We start from the raw sequence: 8,094 nt of genomic DNA, 5'->3' as shown, positions 1-8,094 counted from the left end.
GAACATGGCTTATTAATTTGTCCATCTTTTTTTACTTGCTTGATTGAATAGAGTAAACATTGTTGTATGAATGAGTTGAATTTTTTTTTTTTTAGAAATATGCGTTGTTTATAGTTGTTGTTCCTTTTATACAGACATCTCTTGTTCCATTTTTTGGATAGCTGATCTTCTTTTCCAAAAGAACATCTATTGTTCCCTTTTACCAACTTTCATACATACGACTACTCTTTTTTTTCCATTCCACCAAGCAGGCAAGTGTTGTTCCATCAAACAAACAATTGTTTTTCTGTCCAGCAGCGAGTTGTTGTTCCATTCCCGATTGAACAATTGTTGTTCCATTCCCGACAGAAAATTTGTTGTTCCATTCCCGACAGAACATTTGTTGTTCCATTCCCGATAGAACAATTGTTGTTCCATTCCCGATTGAACATTTTTTGTTTTTTTCCCGACAGAGCATTTGTTATTCCATTCCCAATTGAACATTTTTTGTTCCATTCCCGACAGAACATTTGTTGTTCCATTCCTGACAAAACATTTGTTGTTATTTTCTGATAGACCGATTGCGGTTCCGCCTATACAATCATTTGTTTGGCTAGAAATTCGCATCGAAATCTCTTTTAAAAAACATTCATATTGATTAAATTATGATTTCTTTTATCCTTTTGTTGATTACCATTATTTTAAATCTAACATGGCTCATCTATTGAATGACTTGATGTATGTCTTTCCTTTGGATATATTCTTAACTTGATTCATCACCAATATCAAAATCTTGCTGGTTCTCTTTTTTACAATTCCAAATGGCAAGTTACTTTTGGCACAGTGCAAGGGAAGAAAGCATATCTTTTGTAGGCATTCTTTTACTTCTAACATAATCCCTAAATTTTAAGGAGTTAGTGAGCCTCCCTCAACTTGTAATGTAAAAAGTGGAAATAAGATAAATCTTTCTTAGAGAGGATAGGAGGTCTCATCACTAGTCGACCTACCATGATCATAAGGACTTAATACAAATAACATTCCCATTCTAGCTACCACACTAGGGTAATGGCCTTTAAAACATTATATATGTCGAAGGATAGGAGGTCTCATCAATAGCTAACCTATTCACTTTGTTATGCCCTAGTGAATGGAATTGTGGTTATCTGGTTACCATGCCAGCACAATGGTATATTTGTAGAAATATGTAAATAATAATAATAATAAAAAATCATAAGTTGAGGATGCTAGCTCATTTTTGGGTTTAAGTGGAAACCTTTTCGAGGCTATAGATGCCTAGTGGCAGCAGTGGTTTCGTCTGTGGTATTGGAGTAGTATTCTATATTTCCAATTCTATAGTATGCTAATACTTCGTATTTAATTAATCCTAAAGGAGAAACCACCATCGAATAGTGTTTATACTTATAAAAACCAACATAATAATTGAAAATCCATTGAATGAATCACTTTAGCACCATCCAATCAGTTGACACTAGCGGTCACTATTCTTTTCATGCCATGTCAGATTTCACTTTAGCAATCACAAAAGGTAAAATTCATTCTCATAATGAATATTTACATGCTTTGTTATTTTTTTTATCATCTCTAATTTCTCATACGACTGTTAATTACTTCACTTTACCCCACTGCCAACTTCATGCCATATTAATGTTGCTTTGTGTACTTCTCATTTTCCCGTACTCTGAGGATGAGGACACCCTTTTCTTATTGGAGGGGGAAGGTTATGAGCTATAATGATTTGACAAGATATAATTTTCCAACTCTGCCAGGACTTGCTGATTAGACCGATTAATTAGTATTGCATTTATAAAAAGCTTTTTCTGATTGACCGATCGTTATTATTGCATTTATATAATAATAATAAAAAAAAATCTTTGATCGAAACTCTTGCATGCGGTGTATTCATTGTTGCCAAACACTAAAACCATAGAAGTAAGGTTATTGCATGCAGAGTAGTGAAATTGTTACAGAAGCACAACAAGCATGGGAGGCAACATCATTCGAAACGAGCCCACACTATTGAAATTAACAGAACAGGCTCGAGAAATTCTCGAACGTGTCGGATGGATGCAGTACCTAGTCAGGTTGCAAGGATTTCACAGTGATGTTGCATTGGAAGTTTTCCAAAACTTACAGAATGGACACACAACCATAAAAGGAAGATCCATAGCATTCTCTAAAGTGGTCATAGACGATGTCTCAGGACTTTCGACAAAATACATAAAGTGGACTGAGAAGCATGTACAATTGCAAGAAGCTCTTGAAGTATTAAAAGAGATGGGTGAAGAACTAATACGCAAAGGCAAGGGCATTCAACTTGTGTCTTTGAAGGAGCCATGGGGAGAATTGGCAACAATTGTTCAGAAATATATCACTTGCGATGGCCGATAGGATGTGGTACGATCTAGACACCTTAAGCTGCTAGTAATACTTAGGTAGAAGATTGTAGTTAATTTTCCATTATTTTTAAAAATTTTACTGCATGATGTTGCTACTCGAGTCAGGAAAGTTAAGAACCAATAGGATACAATTAGCCATCATGGTCTAATTAATCTCATTGTCACTTGAGAACTAATCCAATAGAAGTTAGGCTGGGATAATTTTGTAAACCCTACTGTACCCTCATTAGAATAAAACCTAGGAAATGCACAGGAAGGAGTAGTTGTTGACCAAATTGTAGAGAATTTTGATGAACCAGATAATGAATGACAAACTTTAGAGGCAACAGTCTTAGGGAGGGCATGAAAAAGGAAAACATTTGCTTTAGCTTCTAACCTTGCAAAATGAAGACGTTCTAAGAGGATAAGTTCACAACAAAACATTACAAAATTGATAGAGGAAGCGAGACTGTCTCATACACCCCACGCAAGTCCACAAAATGTTTTTCCACAAGGTGATGAGGAGGTGGCTTGAGATTTGGAAAACTTGGGGATGCTCTTCGAAGAGGAAACTCAATTTGGACATTTACAGGATCAGGAACACACCCCTAGCCATTCTGCCTCTGCCAATAGTTCTGGTCTTTCGGGAATGGGTCCCCTGGGGTCAATTTTGGGGTTAAAAGCCAAAGTTTTGTGTAAAGAATGTAAAGTCTCTACATTTTGTGGTCGCGAGCATGAATATGTAAACATTCAAAAATGATGTCCACCCTTAGTTTAGATAGTTTGTGTCAGCTTGATGAGATCTGCCCTTGGTCCGCGGACCATCAGATTGTATAAAAAGGGAGTCTTAGAAGAGTCTACGGCAATAAGTTTTTGGTAGAGTTCCGAGTAAGTTGATGGGTCTATGAGAGCTAAGAGCAAAGAGTCTTAGTGTAGGTACAGGTTTTGCAGTTGAGTCGCAGAGGCCTAGGGTAGAAGTCTGCAACTGAGTGCACAAACCCCTACAACTGTGTGTGCAGGGTAGTCATAGTTTGTACTGGAAATCTGGATTATCAATAAAGAGAAGTATTCTGGAATTACCTGTGTATTTTACTTCTATTAATTGCATGTGATTATGTTATGTTGAACACTGGGTTTATGTTTTAATGCTACTATGATGCGCGAATCTATATGTTTCTCTTTGTTATATGAACGCAAGTAAGAATATCTGTTTACACACGATAATTATAATTACCTGTTAAGACGGTATGAAACTAAGAGAATATGAGTAAATACAGAAGTAAGAGTAATTACAGAGGTGCGTAAGTGTCTGATCTATCTATTTAGGGTCCGCAAAGTATGATCAAAGACTTTCGCAGAGGCTTCAAGGATGAATAAGAGAAATGTTTGATAAGGCCTAAAGGGCTTATCGATTTGCACGAAGGAAGGGTTAAGGCATATGATCGACATCACAACCATCTCAGGGTGTGGAAAATTGGTTCCTGCATCCCCCCATACTGCTTTGGGTGAAACTTCAGTCCGCGCTCTGTGGATTGATGCCGAAAGGGCTAGTACTGTAGGGATTTTCTTGGCTTCTTAATGCTGAACTTGGGTCAGGGCCCATCAATCCAACAAATGGTTCTGTTGCAGGGACTGAGATCTGCATAACGAGATGTGTGATGTAGCATCATTGGAATCCAACTAAGAAGGAGATTGATGATTGGTTGGATAGAAAGATCCACGAATTTGTGGTGTAAGAAAATAGGAATCCACGATTAACGAAAGAACAATGGTTTGACAGATATCTATACATAGAGATACACGAAATATTATTCTGTTCATTCCCGGTTGAATCATACGAGTGGATCACGAAGTTGGAAGATGGCCAAGGGAGGTGAAGGCTTGACGGTCTGATTGTCTGCACCCCAAATTTAGTACAGATATTGGAAGCCTATGAAGATAAGATCATGCATGCTATCGATCATTGGCTCGATCGTATCATAGGAGGATTTGTGACAGAGTTCGCGGTCGATACTTCGGTTAATTACATCGAAGCAGAGTGCCACTTCTTCAAAGGGCAGTGAGGTAAGCATTTAAAATCATTAAATGCTTGGATTAAGATGCTATTTTGTGAAAAGTGGGTTATGCAGTTACCTTGATGTTTGGGGCTACGCGAAGTAGAAGAACGTTCAAGGACGAAGGAAGAAAAGGCCCTGAATATAGCCTATTGATTGAACCTCCTCTGAGTGATGACAATGAAGCAGCACAGGCTTCTCCGTAGAGCGCTATTAAATTGATAAAGCAAGGGTTCCTGTAAATACCTCATCTACCCACATCACCTCCATCTTCACCTCCACTGCTTACACCCTCAGCCACACCACCCCCACCTCTGCCACCGTTCAATATGGTGAACTCCGTAAAGCTAACTGTGTTCAAGGGCATGGGAAATGAAGACCCGGACCAATTTTGGTTCATCACGAAGGTTGTATGGGAAGCTTAGCGTATCATGGATGATCAAATGAAGAAAGAAATGTTGGTTAGTGCTTTGCAAGACCGAGCACTAACATGGTATATTAAATATTGCATGGATAATCCAATGTCCACATTGGCATATATCTAGACTACGCTAAATAAGGAATTTAGTAGACCCAAGTCTGAGGCACAATCAATTATGGGATTGAAAGAGATGATGATGAATCTTGGTGAAATGCCCTGGGATTTGGATCAGAGATTGAAGTGTACGATCTGTGAGGCTAACATGAATCTGACTGATGGGCAGCACCACGAATGGTTTGTGGCATTGCTCCTACCTCATTTAAGCATTCTACTATCATGATAGAAGATTGGGACCCAGGTGGAAGCTCTAGAAATCACGATGAGATTGCACGAGACACTAATGTAGGATGCTAATCTAGGGGTTTAGTGGATTCATGCACACTTGCAGAACCTTTGCCTCGAAATGAAAAGTATAAAAAAAGACAGAACAACTCGACTAGAGGCGCGTGAAGAAGTGTGGTGCCTAAAGTGCAAAAGCCAGGGGCATGACAAAGATCACTGTCCAATTTTCACAAACTATGTTGCAGCAGGGGGACCAATGCCTTTGAGGCTGGAAGTTGCAGTAGGGCCAAGTACAGGGCTTGTGATATGGTGTCTTATTTGTCAGGTAGCTAGGAAACATGCGATAGAAAATTGACATTTGCTGCAGAAATTCGTATAGAAACTGAAACTTCTCTTCTGTCAGCGAGTGAGACATGATGAGTGCAATTGCCATAGATAAGAATTAATGATGGATAGGACACCTGTATACGGGGTGCAGGAAGAAACGCGGCCTCTGGACCAAGGCGTTGGAGGAGTGCGAGGCGAGTATCAGGGGCGCAAATGAGGCTGAGGTGCAAGAGGACTTGGTAGAGGTTGAGGGCAGGTTATTTGTTACAATTGTGGAGGACCATGACACTATGCGCGAGACTGCCCAAATTCAACGCGGTTGTCATGCCGCTATTGTACTTAGTTTGACCATGCGATGGAGTATTTCCCTATATTGTTAGCTAATATACCCGAGGAGGGGGAGCAACCTCAACAGCCGACTTAGAAGCTACAGATGATGAGGGCAAAGCCTCGCGAGGAAGACCCTAAGGTAAATATTGTGCTGCAGAATGGAGCAATGACTGGTGAGGATAAGGGGAAGCAACCTAAAGAAGGTGAGTGGGTCTGCAAAGCACAAAAAAGGGAGACTAGGTTTGATCTATAACAAACGAAAGAAACATTTATGGAAGCAAAGAAAAGTTTCGCTGATGTCTCTACCTCAGGGAGTCAAGAGATGATAGCTAAAGAAATGGATCCGTCCATGATTACCACATTCTTGGAGACCTGCATGAAACTACTACACAATAGCAAGGTTGTGAAGGGACTGCAAGAGCTAATCGATAGGTGTGCTGGCAAGGAAAACGCTACTAAAGGACTGCGTGTAGTTAGAAAGCTTGGTAAGCATAAGGTAAGAACTGGAGGTGAGATGACACTCACCATGCAGATAAGAGAATATGAGATGGATCAGGTTATTATAGATTTGGGGTCGGACGTGAATGTTTTTCCAAAATAGACATGGGAGAGAATGGGGAGACCTGCGCTACAATGGTCTTTGATTCAGTTAAGGATGGCGAATCAACAGAAAATCATCCCAATGGGAAGGTTGCAGAGGGTAACAGTTGATATTTAAGGCGCGAGCGCACTAGCTGATTTTGAAGTGATAGAGATTGTGGATGACAACAATCCCTACCCCATGCTTCTTAAGATCGATTGGTCCATTAACATGAATGGGGTAATCAATATGAATAAGTAGAAGATGATATTTGAGAAGAAATCACTCCGCGTCGTGGTGCCACTGGACCTTGTAGAAGGACTGCGCTATACTGAACCGGTCCGCAATTATGAAAGTGATGACGATTTAGACCAAATTTACAAGATAACGGTGCGAGATAAGGATTGGGTGAATCTGACAGCAGATGGATGTATTGCATGGGATAACGAAAGTTCTTACACATCAGATTGAGATGAAGAACTAGAGCACTAGCATAATCGACTGCATGAAGTATCTACATTGCGCTGTAATATGATGACCAAGTCGTTGCACTGTGTATCATCAGAGGTAAGAAATCTTCCTTACTATGATGTTTTAACTGATGTTGATCACTTTTTGGATGCATTTGAGAGAGAAGTGCCAAAGAAACATCGCTTCTAGGCCCTGGACTGGGCACTGCGCACCACACTTGCGAGATGGTGGGGCACTCACAAGGAAAATTTTGATGATTGGTGCGTATACAGAAAAAATATGAGAGTGTGTTTTGGTCACCCACAAGTACGGCTAACAGAAAGATATGATGGGAGAAATGATCTACACGACCATTTGGCCAAATGGACTGAAGTGTATGGAGTGAAGCCTCAGCCGAAGTGAGTCCATCTATTTTGTCATACATTAGATAATATACCGATGAATTGGTACTTGGAGACGGAACTTTGCCATGGCACTGAAGAACGGGACATTTTGCGCCAAGGATTTTTTTATGACTTTCAGCTTTTAGGATGGATTTGAATGTACCAACGAAGCATTGCAGGAGGTTAAGGCAGAAATCTTTAGGATTTGATTCAACTTGATTGGACCACTCAGCTGAGCCACGTACTGGAGTGCTATAATGTGACTGTTGAAGAAGAAGACAAAGACCCAAGGAATATTAATATTCCAGAGGCTGAAGGTCATCACAAAGTTGAGGGACTGCAACTAGAGAACCCAGAAATAACCAAGCCACTCAAAACTAGATAGGTGAATATTGGCACGGAGGCAGAGCTGAATTTTGCAAAGATTGGGGACCACTGGGACAACGCGACAGTAGATAAGGTCACTGAACTACTCTGTGAATATCAAGATCTGTTCCCTACAAAATATTGAGATATGAAAGGGATAATAGGGGACCCGGGTGTCATGAAAATCACCCTAAAATTGGATGCAAAACTTGTGAAGCAAAGACCTTATCGCCTCAATCCAAGGTATAAAGAAAGGGTCTTCTTAGAGTTAGATAAGATGCTCGCGGCAGGTATTATTGAACCTGTGGAAGAATTTGACTGGGTGAGCCCAATAGTAGTTTAGGAAAAGAAGGAGAAGGAAGAAATAAGGATATGCATAGATCTCAGGAAGTTGAATGATGCCTACATGCATTATACCTTCTGAACTTCGTTCACCGATGAGGTC

Source organism: Pinus tabuliformis, chromosome 7 (genome assembly GCF_031772625.1).
Source record: "Pinus tabuliformis cultivar Carrire ecotype Pingquan chromosome 7, CPIR1, whole genome shotgun sequence".
Classification (NCBI taxonomy): domain Eukaryota; kingdom Viridiplantae; phylum Streptophyta; class Pinopsida; order Pinales; family Pinaceae; genus Pinus; species Pinus tabuliformis.
The sequence above is the reverse complement of the archived record's forward strand: the minus strand, read 5'-3'. Positions refer to the sequence as shown.